The 21,744-nt window shown below is 33.6% G+C and overlaps 1 protein-coding gene across 4 annotated transcripts in view; it reads left to right on the top strand.

Annotated features, from left to right (window-relative positions):
* Positions 1–21,744, top strand: part of TNKS (tankyrase) — a 196,608-nt gene that overhangs the window by 51,229 nt on the left and 123,635 nt on the right. The gene's annotated exons all lie outside the window — the stretch shown is intronic.

Raw genomic sequence — 21,744 nt, 5'->3', positions numbered from 1 at the left:
TTCATTGATCTTCATTCTCAAAATGCTGCATTGAGTCTATTTTTGTTTTTATTCTTAGCATCTGAGTCCAGCTGCCTTTGCCCTCTTTTACTTAACTGACCTTTGTAATGAGCCTCTGTCACTGCACTGCTAACAGTATAGTTTTAGGTTATGTGAAAGTAAATGACTTTTAACTACCTTTTAAATTTGCCCATGTTTGAAGAATATAAATTTTTTGTTCTTGCTAAAGTTTAGAGTCTATGGTGTGAAAATTTAGCAAAAATATAGAGGTGAATGGAAAATGTTTATGTACAGAAAGCTTTGAAAACATACGGAATTCTGCTTAATTACTCTGCATAGAAAGATAACTTTGCACTGTGCTAAAATTAATATAATTGTTGCTCAGAGTGATATGATTTTTATCAGTGAAAGATTAGTGTATTTAGTTGCTGAATGAAAGTAACATGCATTAGAGTAATAAACCTACTTAAATTAGTGTAGATGAGAAATTTAAGTATAAATGTACAATTTTAAATAATGAAATGAAAATACATAGCCTCAGGTCTGCTTAGATTCTACAGCCTTTCAGTCTCTTAACAAAGCCCTGGGCAATGATAGCAGCTTTAGAGTGGTCTCTTACCAAAGGAGAAATATAATACATAGGAACAGGGGTATGTTATAAATGCTGAGCAAGACTGTCTCTCTATCTAAATGTCCTCCCTTTGACCTTTCCTTCTCTCCAACTCTCAACACCTGCTTTGTCCATTTGTTAGATATATTTAATGCAACAACCGTTTTAGATCTACTTGCACTTTTTTAAAAGGCAAAATTTAATACATGTTGTTAACAAGAAATTATCTCCTAATTTGTAACAAATTTCAGGGGCAATTATATTGGATGTTGTTAGTTTGGGAAGGAGCTTTGGAACAATCATTCATGGAGACAGAAGATTCCTGGAGGACAGATACCACATCTATTAAAATTGATTGGAAAGCCATCTAACACTGTACTTTGCTTAGGAAGACACAAAATTCTTGGTCATAATACTGATTTTGTTAATTGTTCTTTTCAAGAACATGTACTTTTTTGGAAATGATACACAGCTTTTCAGATATGATTTAAAAGGAAAAGTCTAGTAATATGGTTAATTTTGTTGAAATATAAACCAGTTCTATTTCTACATTCATGTTATATAATACAGTGAAATAACACTTAGGTGAAATGTATTCCAAAATATTTTTCTGCCCATACAAGTTCCCTAAAATGCAATTCTTTCCAATGTAATTGTGGTGAAAGAATTATTTCCAAAGCTAACTTTAAAAGATTAAACATTAATTTTTTTTTTAAAAAAAGAGTATCTTTTGAAAGGAATGCCTTAGAGTTATTAGAGATCATTCTGAGTAACATGTCAATTATTTATTTTTATGCCAGATGCAATTGTAGTACCATTACTTAACCTTGAGAGTGAAATTCTCATTCTTAAATATCTCTAGGAATTTACTTGCTGAAAATCTCTTTCCAGTATTTCATCTTTTTATGTTATTATTTTTGTGCATTAGCCTAAACTATGTGCAAATATTTTTGTGTCTTCCTTAAAGGCAATTATTATTATTATTATTATTATTATTATTATTATTATTATTATTTGGAGATAGAGTTTTGCTCTGTCGCCCAGGCTGCAGTGCAGTGGCATGATCTCAACTCACAGCAACCTCCGCCTCCTGGGTTCAAGCGATTCTCCTGCCTCAGCCTCCCAAGTAGCTGAGACTACAGGCATGTGCCACCATGCCTGGCTAATTTTTGTATTTTTAGTAGAGACAGGGTTTCACCCTGTTGGCCAGGCTGGTCTCGAAGTCCTGACCTTAGATGATCTGCCTGCCTAATAGTCTGTTTTTATAGAACATTTAAAAATATGTGACTAATACCCTCTTATACATAAAGAATGCATTTTTTTTAAATAAAGCTATACAAAGCAACATTGTACCCTTAATTTTGTAATTAAGAAACCCTCGCCTATAGCCATTGGTTTTGGATAGTACACTTGGTATTTAAATGAGAACACTTACTTAGAGAGACTCATAAACTTCTTTGCTGAATTATTGTGTAAAGTGAAAGATAGGCTTAGAAGAAATCTTGAGAGTTTTCTTTTCTTTTTCTGCTAATGACTAAAGTTCTGGGCAATAACGTGAAGGACTTGGAGGTATTTAGGTTTTTTGTTTGTTCATTTTTTTTTTTAAACAAGGGTATGAAAAGTCAAAAACAGCCTATGTAAATGTTATTGAAGAGCAGTTTTGTGTGTCTTGAGTATACCTTTTTAAAAGTAACATACTTTTGGCCTTTTTTCTAATTACAGAAGAGATACATTCATTTGGAAATTGAGAGAAACAGGAAAAGCATGAAAAAGAAAAATCATTTGTAACCATACACACAAAAGGTTATAAATAAAGTACACCAAAAATCATTTGTATAATTTTATAATATATAATTATTAAAAATTTTTGTCATATATAATTATTAAAAATAAATACAATTACAAAATTATACAAATGATTTTTGGTGTGCTTTATAACCTTTTCTCTTGTGAGATAACATTTTGATATACTTTAACTTTTTCTCCTATGAGTATCCCACACACAATCATCCTAATATTTATAAACTGCTTAATAATATCTATTTTTAAAATTTAGTTACATGAGTATTCCCTAAGGCATTAGGTGTTTTTCTACAACCTCAGTTTATAATAATTTTATAGATCCTTCTATATTTTAGTTTTCTATGTAAATTCCCTAGTGTTTAACATTTAGGTAGGTTGTTTTTAGTCTTTATTCTTCCTTGTGAATTTAGAGTCATTTAATCAATTCTATTGGAATTTTGCTTCACATTCAGTATTAGCATCCATGATCATGGTTGATACTTCTGTCCTTGACTTTAAAGTAAGGAAGGTTTGGAAAATGAGGAGCTTTCCTTTTTGAAAAGGCTGCACTGCGTATGGTATTATAGGAGAGCCACATTTAAGTTAAAGGTTGACAAAGGGAATGTTCTTTGAAGAGGGCTAGAAAGTAGGATCTTTGTTAATCATGTAAAGGAGATTCTCTGGGGCACAGTGGACAGGATAGAGGGAGCAGTAGAAAGTTGAGTCAAAAAAAGGGGTAAGAGCAGTTTGAGACCTAGAGTTTGGAAAAGGATAGATGGCCAAAGGAATATTTATCATTGACAGGACCAAGGATGATGGGGATGTAAAGTGACTGAGTTTAGATGGTCACAGGGTTGCTAAGGTAGTTGATCCTAGTAGTTTTCTAGCAGATTTAGGGGTAAAGGGATGGAGAAGGAGGATATATTTACATTTAGGTGTCTCAAGAATAAATTAGCTGTAACCTGGGTTCATTACACTTCTCAAGAAATCCAAATCTGTGATTGATAGTAGCCTCCAGCTTCTCTATAAAGAATCAGCTGTGGCTCAGGCCACCAGGCAGTATTGAGGTGTCTGGTGTGATATTGCTAAGACTGGCTTAGTAAGTCAGCAAAATGTATCCGAAATCCTTTTCTCCTTTTTTTTTCCTACTCAAAGAGGCGGAAGTTGCAGTGAGCCGAGATCGCACCACTACACTCCAGCCTGGGTGACAAAACAAGAGACTCCGTCTCAAAAAAAAAAGAAACTAACTTTCTGTTTAGATAATCTCAGCACTCTAGTACTTCAAGTCCAGTGAATCTTTTTGTGTAACGAAAGCCATTAGGCTTACCTCATTAAAACCAGCATGATCTTTTAACTTACCAAAAGTGATATGTTTGTGAAGCATGATAACTTGTTAGTGTCTACCCTGAGAGAAGCTGTCATTTTCCCTAGTAAATTATAACAGCTCTGTAGCATTTGTATTGCAATTTGGATTAGAACTTCAACTACAACCAAATTGGTGTTTTAAATAGTTCTTTAAAATTTATTATAATAAATTACTGTTAATATTTGCTTTCTTAAAATAGCACATGTGACATTAAAATTCATTAATGCTTTTTCATTGTAATAGTTACTAGCTCTATTCTTTAAGATTTTTATTAAACTTTTATTTTGACACAATTGTAAGTTCCCATGCAATTATAAGAAATAATAAAAAGAAGTCCCTTGTACCATTTTCCTAGTTTCCCCTAGTGGTAACACCTTGCAGAACTGTAGCATAACATCACAGCCAGGATATTGACATGGATGCAATCAAGATGTGGGACATTTCTATCATAGGAGATACTATTCTGTACTTTTCTCTACTTATAATATTTTTATCTAGTTTTTTAAAATAGGATAATCCTGGTCTTATAGAGTGAGTTAGTTTTCCTTTTATTTTCTGGAAGAGATTGTAATGTGTTCATAATACATTCGGCCCTAGGCGTCCTCAGGGGTATAGGTTCCAGGAGCCCCTGAAGATGCAGAAGTTCAAATCCCTTGTAAAAAATTACATAGTATAACCTATAGAAACACATCCTCCAATATGCATTAAATCATCTTTACATTAGTTATAATAACAAATACAAAGTCAATGCTGTGTAAGTAGTTTCGTTATACTATTATTTTTTATTTTTATTATTTTAAATCTATAGTTGGTTGAATCCATAAATGCAGAATCCACAGATACATAGGGCCAACTGTATTTCTCCTTAAATATTTGGTAGAATTCACTAATGAAACCATTTGAGCCTAGTATTTTTATTATATTATTACTGATTCAATTTTTAAATAGTTATAAAACTAATTGGGTTATTTATTTCTTATGTGAGTTTAAGTTATTTAGGTCTTTCAAGGAATTGGTCAATTTCATCTAAGTTGTCAAATTTGTGCATAGAATTGTTTTTAGTTTCTTTTTATTAGATGTTTGATGCCCACAGTGTCTGTAGTGATAATCCCGTTTCATTCCTCATTTGGTAATTTGTGTTTTTTCTTTTTCATTGTCAATTTTATTGATCTTTTCAAGTAACCAATTCTTTATTTCATTGGTTTTTAAAATTCTTTTTCTGTTTTCAATATTGCTGATTTTTTTAAATTTCCTTTTTTTCTACTTATTTTGGGCTCATTTTACTCTTTTTTCTGGGTTTTTGAAGTAGGATTTTAGAAAATTGACTTTATTTTTCCCCCTTTTCCTAATACATGTATTTAATCTTATAAATTTTCCTCTAAGCACTGCTTTTGCTGTGATTCACCCATTTCGATTTGTTCTATTTTCTATCTGATTTGTTCATTCAGTTCAATTTTTTTCTGTTTCTAAATTTCTTTTCAGATTTTCTCTTTAACCCATGAACTATTTAGAGTATGCTTGTTTGTATTCTAACTGTTTAGAGATTTTTTCTGCTACCTTTCTGATGTTACCTTCTAGTTTGCTTCCATTGTGCTTGAACAATACTCTGTATGATTTCAATTTTTTTGATTTTTAAATCTTTCTTTGGACAAGGTAGGACAAAGTTCATGGATCAGGACATGGACTATTTTGGTAAATGTTCCATGGGCATGTGAAGAGAATGTATTTTCTGATGCTTTTGGATGGAGTGTTCTATAAATGCCTGTTATTAATAGATCCTGTTGGTTGATGGGATCATTGAGTTCTATATCCTTGCTGATTTTCTATCTGGTTGTTCTATCAGTTGTTGAGAGAGTAGTGAAGTTTCTAACTATAATCATAGATTTAATTATTTCTCCTTTAACTTCTATCAGTTTTTGTTTTACATATTTTGTAGCTTTGTTGTTTGGTGCATATGCATTTAGGATTGTTATAAATGTAGTTGACTCTTCATTTTATTAAAGACTCTTTTATAATTTTCTTTGCTTTAAATTCCACTTTATATGGTGTTAACATAGCCACTCCTGCTTTTTAAAAATAGAGATTTGTGTGACACAGATTTTTCTATTCTTTTACTTTCAACTTACCAATATCATTATATTTGAACTGAATTCTTTTAGATGACATTATTAGTTGAGTCATTCTTTCTCATCCATGCTGACAATTTGTTTTTGAATTGTATATATAGGCTCTGTGAAATTATTGGAAAACTCCTGACCTCTAGAACTGTAAGATAATAAATGTATGTTGTTTTAAGCTACTAAGTTTATAATATTTTATTGTAGTAGCAATAGGAAACTAATACAGTATTTATTGGTTGTCTGTTTTATTCAGTTTGAGATCTTCGTAGTTCTTGGTATAGCAAGGGATTTTCTATTGAAACCTGGGCATTTTGAGTATTATTCTGTGAGACCCTGGATCTTACATAAACTTGTTTTAGCTGGCTTAATTTGATGTACTCTGGCAGGAGAATAGTGGGGGTTGAGAGAGGACACAACCCCCTTACAGTCAGTTGTGGGTAGAAGTTTAGGTTCCCTATTTGGTGACTTTTGACACCCATGAGGGAGTTTTTAATTATTGCTGCCTCTTGTCAGTGTACTTGCTTGGAAATACTATAGTATTTATTAATCACAATGGTTATACTATACAATGTGTATTTGACCTTCAACCAGTTTCCTGGCATACAGCTCCTAAAAATATTTAGAATCTTCAAAGTGGTATCTTTTTATATGCTAATGAGTTTACTGATGCCTGGCAGTTTCTAGGTAGCTTCAGGATGGAGGCTGCTCATTGGATAGACTAGTGCACGATTACAGGGTTGGACTTTCAGCCCAACCTCTGGGGATGGGAGAGAGGCTGAAGATTAAGTTGATCACCATTGTCCAGTAGTTTAATCATCTATGCCTATGCAGTGAAGCCTCCATGAAGACTCACAGGGTTTGGAGAGCTTCCAGAGAGCTGAACATGTGGAGGTTCCTGGAAGCCAGCGCTCCAGGGATGGCATGGAAGCTTCTCTCCCACTTCCCATGGCTTACCATATGCATCTCATCATCTGTATTCTCTATAAATGCTTTATAATAAACCAGTAAATGTGTTTTTCTGAGTTCTGTGATCCACTCCAGCAAATAAACCCAAAGAGGAGGTCATGGGAACCCCAATTTATAGCTGGTCAGTCAGAAGCACAGGTGAAACAACTTGGGATATGTAATTGGCATCAGAAGTGGGGGGTAGTCTTTGTGAGACTGAGACCTCAACTTGCAGGATCAAATGCTATCTCCAGGTAGTGTCAGAACTGATTTGGAGGTTACCCTGCTGGTGCCCGTGGCAACTGCTTGCCATAGGTGTTTGGGGGAAACTCCCCACACATGCAGTCATAGAAATCTTCTGTGTTGATTGTGGTGGTGCCAGAGCAGAGGGAAAACTGTTTGTTTGTGTTTTTTCACTCACTGTTTGTCATATTTTGTTGCCATAATCAAGAAATGAATGTAGCTGGAAAAAAGAAAAATATATATGTAATTGTCTGATTTTACTATATAATCATAACCATAAATCTCAAGTGGGTTTTTATCCTTGCCTCAGCCATTTCTTTTTAAAAATTTTCAGCACTCCTTCAATTTCTTCCTTCAGCTTATTTCTTTTTTCATATTTCATTGAAAAAATAGATGCCATCAAACAAAAATTTATTGCTATCACCAATTCCACCAACTTAGCTGCAGCTGCACTTACGTACTCTTGCTTCCCTTCTTCCTTCAATGGAGAAGCATCCTGCTGCTTTCTAAGGCCACCTCTTGTCTGCTTTTTTCTCTGGATTTCATTCCATCTCACCCTCTCAGGATTTGTTTACTGCAGCTATGCTCTGCTTATTGATTTATATGCATCTACTTATATGTATTGAATTCCAGTAGCTCACATCTTTTACAAAAATAAAATGAAAAACCATTTTTTTTGTGTCAGTTCTTACACCACTCTTTAGTTACCTGTTTTTCTGCTTCCCTTTAAAGCATAAGGAATTGCCCATGATTGCTCACTGTTTTCTTAACTTTTTAAGAAAGAACTAGGCTCACTTGGTACTGTTTTCAACCCTAACTACTGTACCCAAATGTCTTTCTGCTGTTGTTATTATTTTTTCTCCCTGAGTTTTTCAGCAAATTCCACCTTGCATATCCAGTGGTCACTCTCTCATGGAGCCTCTCAGCAGCATTCAACAAAATTTATTACAGCTTCCTTTTTTAAAACAGTTTTCTAATGGCTTGCAAGGTACAAATTCCTCCTGCTTTTTTTTTTTTTTCTCTCATTTCATTGATCCTTCTCCTGCTGATTCTTTCTCTTTCCAGCTATTGGAAAGGCCCAGGTTTAGTCCTAGGATTTTTATTCCTCCCTTTTTTATTCCTTCCCATCTAAATTTTGGTGTGATTTCATCAAGTCCGTTTACTTTAAATAGCATTTATGTGCTAAAGACCCTTCCCTCAAACCTCCTACCTTCCAGTTTATATCTCTAGTGTTTGCTCTGCCCTCTTCAGAAGTATATATCCTACCACCTATGTGACATTTCCAACTGAGTTGTCTAGATGTCTCAAACTTAATATGGCCAACACAGGATTCTTACCTCCCTATTCAGCCCTACTGCCATGCCCACCAAACTTGAACCCCATTCTTCTCCTCTCAGGAAATATTACAAGCAACCCAGTTCCTCCAGTCAAAAACCTGCAAGTTGGACTTGATTCTTCTCTTGTTCTCATACCTAGTATTCAGTTCATCATCCAGTTTTGCTGGTTTTACCTCCAACATCTATTCCAAATCCATTTTTCTTAGTTGTTGTGACTGCCAGCAAACATTCTGATTTATACTAGGCCTCACCAAAGTGTGGTCTGTAGGCTGGTTTTGGTGACCTGTTTGTTTCTAGCCTGCAATGAGATAAGGGACTGGCACCAGAATATAAATCAACTGTATCACTAAGCACACCTTTAGTTTACTTGACTTCTATTTTAATAGCAAGACTTCCTTGTTGAAAAAGCAGTACATTCTGATGCAGACTCCTAATCTTGCCAAGCAGTGACACTGCAGCCCAGCTACTTTGAGAAGTGTTACTGTAGACTAATAGCTGATAGCCCCCTGACTGCTCTACGTCAGGTTTCCTTAGGTCTGTTTTCTACATAGCAGACAGAAACTTTTTAAAAATGTTAACTAGTTTACCTCATTCGCTTCTTTAAAAATCTTTTCCCTTAGAAAAACATTCAGACTTTTAATCTGGCCCCTATCTACCTGTCTGACTGCAATGGTTAATACTTTTCCTGTTGTTCCTATATTCCAGCCATACTCCTTGCTGTTACTCAAGTTGTTAATAGCTTGAGTTCTTTTTCTACCTTTCTTGTCTTCCTGGAGTGCTAGTTGCTTTGTTTGAAATGTTGTTTTCCTCAAATTTTTGCTTAACTACTTTCTCTTGATATTTAGGTCTGAGCTCAAAAATCACCACCGCTAATAAGCTCTTCCTGACCTCTCATATTGACTAAGTAGCATCTAGTCCGCAACTACCAGTCACCCTTTGTATCACCTGTCTATTACTGTCTGCAGTGATTTCATTTACTTACTTTTTTGCTTATTCATAGCCTGATTCCCACCCCTGACTTTCAGTACTGGCTTCATAAGAAGTCAATTTTTTTCTCCTTTGTTCATTGCTATGGTTCCAGCACTCAATAAATATTTGTTAAATGAATGATTATGCAGCCAGTGGGTGCTTCATAAACTAGCACTGTTTTATTATAGCAGCATAACATGGTAAAATCAAAACAACATACCAGCAGTATAAAATGTACAAGAAATATTAGTCAAGCAAGCTTGAATTGATAATAAAGATTTGAAAAGGGACCTTTGATAAGTTGTCTTATCTGGTGGTTGGTTGGTTTGTTAAATCTGTGTTGGTCTGTGGATCTCAGAAACTGCCTGTTCTACTTTCAGCTGCTCTTAAATAAAGTAACAAATTTACTCTACAAATAATTAGATGGTTACAAAAAAAAAAAAAACCCCGCAAAAATCCCCATCATATTAATGAGGGGAAAATACTTCTTATTTATAAATTCATGCTATATAAAATTTCCTGTAATAGAGTATGCAATGTCTGGCCCATATTAGTACTCTAGTAATAGCCTTTGTTATTGAAGAAAAATTACAGAGAATCAGTTGTTTGCAAACTGCATTCAGAATTGTCATTAGGTTTCTGTAGTCTAGGCAGAATCTCCTAAATGAATGAAATAACCTATCAAGAAAGAGATTGTAAAACTTTTCTATTCGATTGACATTTATTGATTGCCTAATGCTCTAGATACATCCTTAGAACTTTAAAAAAATTTAATAATTTTATCCAGAAATTCTTTACTGTATCTAATGTAAAGCCTCTTTTTTACTATATTGTATTCTCTTTGGTGAAGCAGTATATACATTCTCATGAGCTTTTCTACAATATTCTTTCATTTATAGAAGACCATTATTAATTTGCTTATTTTTAAACAAAACAAGTCTTAATTCTGTTAACTCTCACAAGGCTGCTTTTTTTAAATTAGATATTCTTGGCTAAGTATGAGAAGACTCATATCTACAAATATACTGATTTCAAATATCTCATTTAACCATTAACTAGTTTATAAAAGTAGTTTTTATAACATTATTATTATAACACCCCAAATCTTTACATAGCTAGCATCCTCCTGTGCTTCTGAAGGACATCAAAAGGGATGAACGATCTAAGCCTTAGAATAATCCTGCTCCATTGAGATACAACTTTTGTTGGTATACTTTCACATTATGCTTATAAGTCATAAAATGTACTGATGAAAAAGAAGCCATTGGTAATTATTCTATAAAATAAGTTATCTAGTGTAGTAGAAGAAAATTTACTAAAAACTAAACTAATCTGGCATTCTATCATTTTGATAAACACTCTTGTCTCTATTTGGTAGACTTAGTTATCACAATCAAAATTGTCATCTGTTTAAAATGTAAGATCATCTCATTCATTCTAGTTTACACAATTTTAAGTTTTATGTTTGTGAGCCTATTTGTGTTTTTGTCCATTCTTTTTTTTTTTTTTTTTTTTACTTTTCATCTTAGTTCTTCAGTCATAAGTCTTCTCCAAAATAGTGCTAAAACAAAATCTGACATTGTTGGTTGATTTTGTTCAAGAAAAAGTGACAAGTTTTTAAGAACTTCAACATGAATCCAGCAACAGAATGCAGATAGAGCTAAGAAATGGCAGCTGAGATGGTAGTGATACTTGCTTCAGTGGTTTATTCACTTACAAACTGTATAAGGAAAGAGGAGATTAACATTAGCTTGTATCTTTAAAAGTAATCAAATTCTTCATTAAAATCAAATTGTTCGTTAAATCTTTGATGAAGCTTTCAGCTGAGTTTTAATGGCAGTTTTATTTGTTATTGTTGTTTGTACTCCCTGAAAGCTTAATGATATTAAAAGCTAAAACTTCTAATTAGACCTCTGATAAGTAGAAAAATGCCAAACTTCATGTACTAAAATACAAAGAAGTTTTTACTTCTGTTTAATTCAAATTCAGCTGCTGTTTTTGCCTCAAAGTTGTACTTTAAACCACTAAGTCAGTTCAGCTATTTGAATTTTATGAGTGATATGTCATTGCTAATGTCAAGCTTCCCTACGACTGTTTCCCCAAATTTTTATTATTTTTATTTTGAAAAATTGCCAACTTACAGGAAAGTTATAAAAAATATTAAGATGAATACCTATATACTCTTCATATAGATTCACCTTAACATATTTCAGGTTGTTTTATATTTTTTCCCTCTCTTTATATATATTTTCTTTTTCTTCTCTGAAATTAAGCATTAATACAGTACTACTCTCTGTCTAATGAACAGTTCATCTTCTTAACTGTTTCATGAAAAGTTTCTTCGCTTTTGACCTTTCCCATCAATACTAGGTAACTCTTTCAACTGCTTTTGAGCTGCTTGAACTCTATCAGAGACACTTAGAAATTGGTATATCATTTCACCTCTACTGAGCTGTCACTTCTTTTCTACAGATGCACTTTAATATCTACTAAAACATTTGCTTGTTTTCTTTTACTTTTGATTTAATGATGTTACTACTCTCTCTATGTTGTTCTTTACAGAAATAGTTGGATACAGGTTTTGGAATTATGGAAAATGGTACGTTACCACTTACATTAGGCACTGAAGAAATGCGTGATAAAAGTGTTTTAAAAATTAAATTAAGATTTTTTAATCTCCCTTCCAAAAATGTACTACTCACCTTCTCAAAGGAGTTTAATGCATAGGTGATCCAGAACTAGATTTTCTTAAGTTTATGATTTTCAACAATAAAAATATATAAGCAATAAGTTATCCATTATTTGTAATTGCAAAATGTTAGAGCCTGCCTAAGTGCCCAAATATAGGATGCTGTTTGAATAGTCTGTACCAATACGTAACAGAGTGTTTTACATCTGTAAAATAGTGAAGTTCTCTAGATGGATTACTTCCTAAGGTATATTGTTTAGTGAAACAAAGTACAAAAGAGTGTTTCCAATGTGTCATCCTTTTTATTGGAAACAATATGTGATAACCAGCCTCCAAGAAGGTTCCCAATCAACCTGTCTCCTAGTATTAACACCTTTTTACAGTCCCCTTCCACATTGTAGCAGACTTTTTCTGTGTGACCGCTAGCATATGGTAGAGCTGATGATAAGCCATTTCCAAGATGGTCATAAAAACTGTGGCTTTTATGTTGGGCTGTTTTTCCTCTTTCACTTGGATCACTTGCTCTGGATGCAGCAACTGCCAGATTGTAAGCTGCCTTATAGACGAGCCTATTTGGGAAGTTACTGAAGTCTCTGGCCAATAGCCAGTGAGAAACTAAGGCCTGTCAACAACCACATGAAGATTCTTGGAAGCAGATTTTCCAGCTGCATTTAAACCTTGAGATAAGATATGATAGTCCCCATGTATAGCTTGGCAGCAACCTTGTGGGAAATGCTGAGTCAGAATCATCCAGCTAACCATTCCCAGATTCCTGACACCCAGAAGCTATGTGAAATAACATTTATTATTTTAAGTTGTCAAGTCCAGATGTAATTTGCTAGGCAGAAATAGATTACTAATACACTATAGGAATTAAGGGAAAAAAACCTCATTTAACTGCTTATGTTTTTTTTTGCCAAAAATAAGCACAAGGATAAACCAGAAAACATTGAAATTGATTACCTATAAGAGGTGAAAACAAAGAATGGATAAGACATTAACTAGACTATACTATGACATTTTGGTATAATTTTAATTCCTGGAAGCATGTTAATGTGCTACATATTAAAAAATAAAATTAAATTGAGGATGGGGGAAAAAAACACCTAAAATTTGAATGTAAATAGAAACAAATGAGCCACCTGTATTTCAAACAACCACACTGAAGAAAGTAAAGAACTAATCCAAGTAACTTTGGAACACAGTTTTTTGACTTCATAGCCTCAATGTAGGAGGACAGAAAAGGGAATTTCAAACAAACTTTGACTTCTTATTAAGTTTGTTGTTATTGTTTTTTACAGTGTGTGGTGTAGTAATTCTGCAACTACTTTATGTATATTGTAGGATTAAGCAAATAAGTAAATGTGTTGGGAGCCAGGGCTCTTACTGTAGAAGAGAGTATATAAATGTGGAAGGGGGAAGACAAAGGAGAAGCTTGTGGATTTGGATTGAAGTTGTAGGTATCAGAATCACTGGGGGGGGTGGTGGGGGGAAGAAACCTTCTATCTAGTTCTGCTGGCAGAAGAAACCTAGAAGCAGTGGAGCACACCTACTTCCAAGAGCTTGGTTTCTACATGCTATTTTTTAAACAACGCTAGAACTTTGAAAAAAAAAAAGACTGATTTCAAAACTAGGTCAGGAAAGGTATAAAAAGAGCCTGGAACATCTTTTGTGCTAGAAAGTAATGAACTGCTCAAAGAAATAATGGAGACACATCAAAAGAGCATAGAAACCATCCTGAAGGGGCTCCCACTGACCATATCTGGGATAGTTTGACTATCAAGGTATATAATAATAGTGCCGGGCTATATAGCCCATTGTATGAAATAGGAATTCATCACTGATAATACATAAATGAATGGAGAGGGACACTTCCTTACTGTATAATACCTACTAATCAATGTGGAGGGAATGTTGGAATTGGAAAATCACCATTTGCAACCATCATAGTAAAGACTGTTGAGGACAAGAATCATTAGTGGATGCCAAATCTCAGGGGCCAGGTCTGGTGAACAGCTGAGTAATTGCGTGGTTCTCAGCATGATTGCTCATAGATTGATTATTACTGGGAAAAACTATACATTGGCAAAATCTGACAGTACTTTTATTGGATATCAAAATTAACATCACTAATGAGAGTGAAATAAGCCTGTGTGCTGGCAGATGTAATACCTGAGAAGGTCACATCTTTTATGTTGTATTCTGGCTAGGGATTCATGACTAAATCTCATGAGAAAGCAATAAAAAAATTCCAATTTAGGTTCATTCTACAAAATAATTAGCCTGTATTTTTTTTAAAGTGTCAATGTCTTGAAAGACAAAGGCTAAAGAATTACTCCAAATTAAAGGTAACTAAAGAGACATGACAACTAAATGCAAAATATATGATCCTGGACTAGAGGAGAAAAATGCTGTAAAGGATATAATAGGAACGACTGACAAAATTGGAGCACATATTGTATATTAGATAAAAAATATCATACCAGTGTTACTTGAATTTAATTACTGTACTGTGGTTACTAATAAAATTATTGTTTTTGAAAAATAGGCACTGAAGTACTAAAGGCAAGGAGAAATGATGTATTGATATATTGCAACCTCAGATGGTTAAAACAATTGATTCTTACATATACCTATGTGCATAAAGATAGAAGAGCGAGGATATAAAGCAGATGGACAGATTATTAAAAGTAGGTGAGATGGAGGATATGCAGGAGCCCCCTGTACTGATTTTGCAAATTTTCTGTTTGAAGTTATTTCGACTAAACTGTTATTCAAAGTTATCATGCTGGGCAATCGTAAAAAAAAAAAAAAAGGAAAACAGTTTGATTGATAATAATAAATTATGTGGTCATGCCATCTATACCAGCTTTTCTACTTTTTGACCTTAGCCTCTTTTTTTGAATTACTAGTGTTTACAAAAAGCTCAAGACTTTTTTTTTTTTTTCTTTTTCTTTACATTTTACTTCTAACTGTGTTGCTGGTCTTTTCTATTGATTATTGTTTCAAAATTAAATGTATTTTTTTCTATGGATAAAGTTAAAAGTTCCCTGGCCTCATTTTAGATCAGAGCATTTTATGGGCATTGTTATAGTTGTTAACTCTCCTTGCTTTCTGTCTTGTCCTGAAGAAAACTCTTGAGGATTACATTTGTTGAGGTTTTTCTGAAGCAAATGACATCTGTACCTTTTTGTCTTGCCTTTTCCATAAGTTCACAGTAGATTCAGTGTTCTAATTGGTCAATAATGCATTCACTTCATTCTTTGAGGATACATTAACTTAGCTGGACAACAAGTGAGTACTAACTAGTTCCCAAGAAGCTTATCAGCCAAATTAGCCTTCTTAGCTTTGTATATATGACTGCAATATGTAAGTAAGCAGTACTTTCTCTTCTTAGGGAAAACATCAGGCCTACTTAGAATGTCAGTAATTTAGAGTACTTTAATATTGTGTGTTTGATCGTTAGCCTCTTGACAGTTTTAAATTGCTAGACCTTTTTTGATATGGATGTTGGAAATCATCTGAATTGACAGCTTGAGTGGACATGGAGAAGAATACAGTGAAGAATATGCTCAAATCTTTTTGAATGAACGTGGAAACTGTATAATTATCTGAAATTGCTATGAGTTATTTTAGACATAGAAATTTCTTTTAAAAGAAGTACTGTCAGGGAGGTTAGTTAGACAGGAAATCAGCCCTAGATAAGGAATGCTTTTCAAGTATAGACTGTCCATTGATTTTTGGATTATCAGAACTTTGTTATTTCCTGTTTGTATCATGTTGCTTTTCTTTCTGAAGACACAAACTGGTTCTAGGTACTAGTTTTTGTTTATGTTCCTTCTTTCAGGCATTTTCTTCTTGGAGAAACATTGCTCTTTATAATTCTAGTTATATATATTTGGCTCCAGTATTTGAAAATGGGCCCCAGGTGAATAAAAAAGAATATTTTTTTGCTATTGATGTTCTAATCTTTCCATATGTTGTTTTTTATTATTCTATTACCCTTCAATGCATTGAGAATGAATGATAAATTGCTTATGACAGGACATAAAAATGACTCTTGTTTTGAAGAAGTTATTAAAATGCCAGTGGAAATAACAGACAGACATGGGAGAGTATCCTTTTCTCCAGGAGAGCAACAAATTTTGTGAACTTGTTTACACAATAAGCCTTCTTTTTATTTTAAAAAACCTGACAAGGGAAAATAAAATGCTCATTTGCGTATACTCTTTATAAAAGAAAAACAAAAACATACAAAGTAGAAATGTTTATGACGATTTATGGGAGAGAAGTCTAGCCAGGAATAAAGAAGGGAAGGGAACTCAATTAAGAATGCAAGCAATGTTTAAACCACTTTATATGTACTACCATGACCAAAAGTTTGTGATTTTATTTGTTCCTTTTTCTTAAGGTTATATTTTAATATGTGTCCTTCTGATTATTTGAACTCTTTTTATTATTATTTATTTATACATGTTTTAGAGATGGGATCTTACTCTGTTGCCCAGGCTGGAGTGTAGCAGCATGATCATAGCTCACTGCAGCCTCAAACTCCTGGGCCCAAGGTATCCTCCCACCTCAGCCTCCCAAGCCCAAGTAGCTGAGACTATAGGCATGTGGCACTATAACTAGCTAATTTTTAAAATATTTATAGAGCTGGGGTCTTGCTATATTGCTTAAGCTAGTCTCAAACCTCTAGCTTTAAGAGACCCTATCACTGCAACCTCCTAAAGCATTGGGATGACAGATATAAGGTGCTGCCTCCAGCCTGAATTCTTAAATTTCCCTATGTTTGCCTTAATCATGGCTTCCATGTCAGTGTTACTTACTTTCTCATTAGTTAAAGTATACCTTGGGCCAAATGTTATGCTGAAATATTGTGAATGCTCCTTTGAATTACCTGGTTTTAGAACTAAAACTCTTCTATTTTCTAGTGAAGAAAACAACTATGCCCATGCAGCTTTATCCATATATACCTACACATACATACATTTTACATACTTTTTTTCTGAAACAAAGGAGAGTTTTTTCTGAAAGAAGAGAGGAGAGATTATTCTAAATTATTTTTGCTTTAAATATTTATGTCATACTTTTCAGACAAAAATGATTAGAAAAAAGTTGAGATGATATTTAAAACATAATTTAACCAAGGAGTGGAAATAAAGATAGTTTCTCTTAATAAATTTTTGAAAAATGTGAGGTAGAAAATTCTTTTAAATGTGTGAAAAGCCATAAGGCCCAAAAGGAGATTGGTATCTTATTTGTAATGGAAAAAATAGGATGAGTATGAATACAAAGCTCTACAGGAGAAATGAGTGTACATGCATTGTTCAAATTGGCGCCCAAAGCACAGCGCAAAAGAACATGAAAGAGTGAATGATAGAAGAACTTTCTATAAACAATTATCAGAGAGATGGAAGTGAGGATGGGGATGTCTTGAAAATTGTATCAACAGAGTTTCCCCTCAAAACAAATTATTGTCTAACCTACTTCTGTTATTAAATTAACTTTCTTCCTGTGACCCTTGAATTGAAAAGTATTGTTAGACTTTAATCATCATATTCTGCCAATAGGTTTACTGTTGTCCAGTAGTGTGATATAATTGAATCTGAATATTCTCTATGTTATTCAGAGCCAATAACAGTACTACCTTATAAATTCTTGAAGCTTAAGAATTCAGGAAAACTAGTTTATTTTTTAAAGTAGGCCTATCTTTAATTGGAATGAAAACCAATTAAGCTTTCAAGCAACCCACATTTACAAACTGTCAGTTGTTTAAACGTAAGGAGAATAGCTTATGAACAGTTTGTTGCTAGGATGTAAGAGTAGCTTTCTTTTGATTTAGACCACTTATTTCTGTGTGGGCTAAAAAATGAAACATTTATTTTTTATTGAAATGATAAATATGGTCACTTTAAAATATATAGATGATTTTGTTTTCACTACATAATCTTGTTTATGTAAGCCTCTATTTTTTTGGTTGTTTTTTCCTAAGTATTTTTCAACCTTATATCTTTTCATTATGTAAGAGACTATAGCATTTATTTACTGTGTTTTAGGTATTTATTGTAGTTCAGTAACTTGTATTTATTTCTGACTTAACTAAATAAGTTTAATTAACTACCGAGGCTATTTATAAGAAACTGTGATGAGTTCTTATTATCTTAGGGGATTCTGGTTTGTGCTATAAGTGTATTATAGTGATTAGTTGAAGAATGTGAAAAAGCAAAAGGGCTTCTTTGAGTATTTGCAGCTCTATTAGACTCTTTCATATACTTTCCTTTAAAACACATATATATCTATATTCTTTATTCTATTTTCTTTAAAACACATATATATCTATATTCTATATATCTTCCAGTAAATTATGTGAAGCTTATGTTTCAAAAGACTAATCAGGACAGTTCAAGAAAAGTGGGAATTGTGCTTCTACTTACTCAACAAAAGATAATTGTAGAAAAGCATCATGGGCTGCTATAAATCTTTTCCATTCTATGTGAACTTTTTAGCTGAAAAGTACCTATACAGGAAATATATCAAGAGGTCTTTCTGGTAATTTTGATAGTCTCATATCTTGATCATACCAAATTTAGGGTTTTAAAATAAGACATCTAAGTCCATTTTGTGTTGCTGTAACATACCACAGACTGGGAGATTTATAAAGAAAAATTTTTATTTCTCACAAATCTGGAGGCTGGGAAGTCCAATATCAGGGAGCCAGCATCTGGCCAGGGCCTTCTTGCTGTGTCATTCTATGGCAGAGGGCAGGACAGAAAGACAGCATTAATCCATTCATGAGATCAGAACCCTCATGACCTAATCACTTCTTAAAGGTCCTCCTTCTCAGTACTGTTGCATTGGGGATTTTTAACATACGAACTTTGCGGGATACATTCAAACCATAGCATAAAGCTATACTGAGTTACTTCATGGATAAATGTTTGCCCAGAGCATTTTTAGTTACCTTCACACACTTAGAAGACTTACATTAGCACTATAGTGGAGCAAAATCATCTCACACAAAGCCTATTGTATAGTAAAGTGTTGAATATCTTATGTAATTTGTTGAATACTGTACTGAAAATGAAAAACAGAATGGTTGTATGGGCACCTGAATGATAGTTTCTACTGAATGTGTATCACTTTGACACTATCATATAGTCAAAAACCCAAGGTCAAACCAATGTAAGTTGGGGACTGTCTGTATATAATTTCATATTTAATTGTAAAGGAACAATGCACAAAGCAAATTAGCTCCTTTAGGTGTTATTGTGGGTTAAATGATGGTCCCCCAAAAGACATGCCACCTAGTTTAATTATGTCAACCTCTAGAAACTAAAGCAGGATCCAAACAACATGGGGGACAAACCTTCAGTAAAAAGTCTAAAAAACGGAGCACTTGATAAGAAAGGGTTCTAGTGAGAAATTTTTAAATTTCTCTTTAAGATATTTGACCAAAACAAGTAGTGAAAATATAGGTTCAAGCAAGCAGCAGCATGCAAATACCAAATGAATATAACTAAGCTATATTGATAATAGAGTCTTTTCAAATGATATCTTGGAAAGAGTCAATTACTACTTTACCCAACAGAATAAAAAATTTAACCAGAAGGATGAAAAAAATGTTCATTTCATTATATTTATGGTATCACCTCAGCCACTAACAGAGCCTCACCCAAATTTTAAAAAATTTTTAATTGTAGTATGTATAATGTGAAATTAAGGCTAAGCTGTGATGTATCATCTGTTTGGCATATTAAATGTGTTCGTTTTCTTCACCATTTTATTGCATTAAGTTAAACCAGATGGGGCTGATTCTGTGGTTGCAGAACATTGGATATCACAAGACAGGCGTAAGTCACATTCACCAACTCAAGATCAGGAGAAGTGGTGAACGCAAAGGGGAGGACTGGGGAGCAGAAGGATCTGGTCTAAGGAGGACCAGGGCAAGGGATGAGTTAGGAACGGGGATCAGGGAGAGGACATGGTCTCCCCAGAATTGAGGCTACCTGTGAAGAGAAGCACAAGACTTGGGGGACCGGAACGGTATGAATCCACCACGGTGGTGAGGAGTTTTCAAAGACCACGAACGCTGAACAGAGATGTTAGTAAATAGTTTTATGCAAGGAAAGGCGGGAAGAGAGTTGTCTTCATAGTCTGAAGGCGTAAAGACCCAGGGACAGGGCTAACCTCAGAACAATTTTAACAGAAAGATACACGATCCCCGTACTCTCAATGTTGACGTCTAAATTTACCTGGAGTGGAGAGAGTGGGGGAGGGTATTTTAAAAGGTTTGCAGGGACCTCAGGTACCAGGTATGTTAGTGCTGGGGAACTATGAAGCACAGACTTCATCTAGGTAGAGGGAAACTTAGGCATCGTGGTCTAAATCTATTTTCGACTTAAAATATTTTCGGTTTACAATGGGGTTATTAGGACATAGCCCCATCATAAGTCAAGGAGCTTCTGTGTTTGATCTTACTCCTGTTATTTTAACTTTTTCTTTAATATTCTTTGTAGTATTTTTTAAAACTTACTTTGATAATTTAAACAAGTTTCTTTCTTGTCTTTTCCTTTCCTGAAAGTTCTGTTTTTGAAAATTCAGCTTTGTTTGACTCATAGTCATCTTTTCTTTAACAGCTACATTTAAATTCACATTGTTTCATTGATTTGGTAAAATAAATAACCATGTTCCCAAGACATTACTTGCTGTTCCTCCATAGCCCTACCCTCAACTCTCAACCCTTCTCTGTTCTTCAATTTCTCGTAGTTTTAGGATTTTAGTTGTAGACTGGTAGTTCATTATGTCTTTTCATTTTAGAAATTCCTGCTTAACACATAACTTCCTTCTGCATTATCATTATCCATTTAGGCCTATTTTTATATTGCAAAAATTTATTGCTTGCTTGCTTACTTACATTGCTTACATTCTTGGTCTTCTCTTGCTCTTGAGACTTTATTTTTTAATATTATTTTTAAAAGATTTTTTGTTTTTCTTTTTCAGATAGAATATATGAATGTTATATTTTACCCCTGGTGTTTACATGTGTTTCTTGGGCCTCCAAATGAATAATGTCTTACCTGAAATATATTAAATATAATTTTTTAGTTCAACTTTTTTTATTCAGCCCTCAGTGGTCTGTAGATGTTACTCTTTGTTTTCTAGTTTCTATTATGGCAAATAAAAATTTGTTTCAAGTCTGATTTCATTCTCATTTTTTTGTTTCTAAATTTTTGAGATTTTCTCACTTTTATACAGAAGTTTCTACTTTTTGCGAAATCACATTGTATGATTGGTAACTTCTCTAATGTAATAACATGTTCCTTTATAAGTGGAATCAATATTAAATGACATGGCTTAAGGTTTATTATGAGAAACTCATGAAATCTCAAGGTTAAATGGGTCCTTGAAGGCCATTTAGTCCAGATAATTATCCGTTGCTTAGACGTATCAATACCATTATCAAATAATACCTTAGTTCATGCTTACATAAGTTTTTTATTTTCCAAGGCAGTTTAGTCCAACTTCTAGGTTTTGATGCTTTATTAGGTCTCCTTTTACTATGAACTGAAATCCAGCGTCTTATAACTTTCCCCATTAGTCCTAATTTTATCCTTTGGGGTCCTAGGAGTAATCCTAATCCTTTTGTACTCTGGCATTTCATCAAGTATTTGAAGAGCACT

Source organism: Saimiri boliviensis, chromosome 13 (genome assembly GCF_048565385.1).
Source record: "Saimiri boliviensis isolate mSaiBol1 chromosome 13, mSaiBol1.pri, whole genome shotgun sequence".
In the NCBI taxonomy this organism is placed as follows: Eukaryota; Metazoa; Chordata; class Mammalia; order Primates; family Cebidae; genus Saimiri; species Saimiri boliviensis.
The sequence above is the reverse complement of the archived record's forward strand: the minus strand, read 5'-3'. Positions and strand labels throughout refer to the sequence as shown.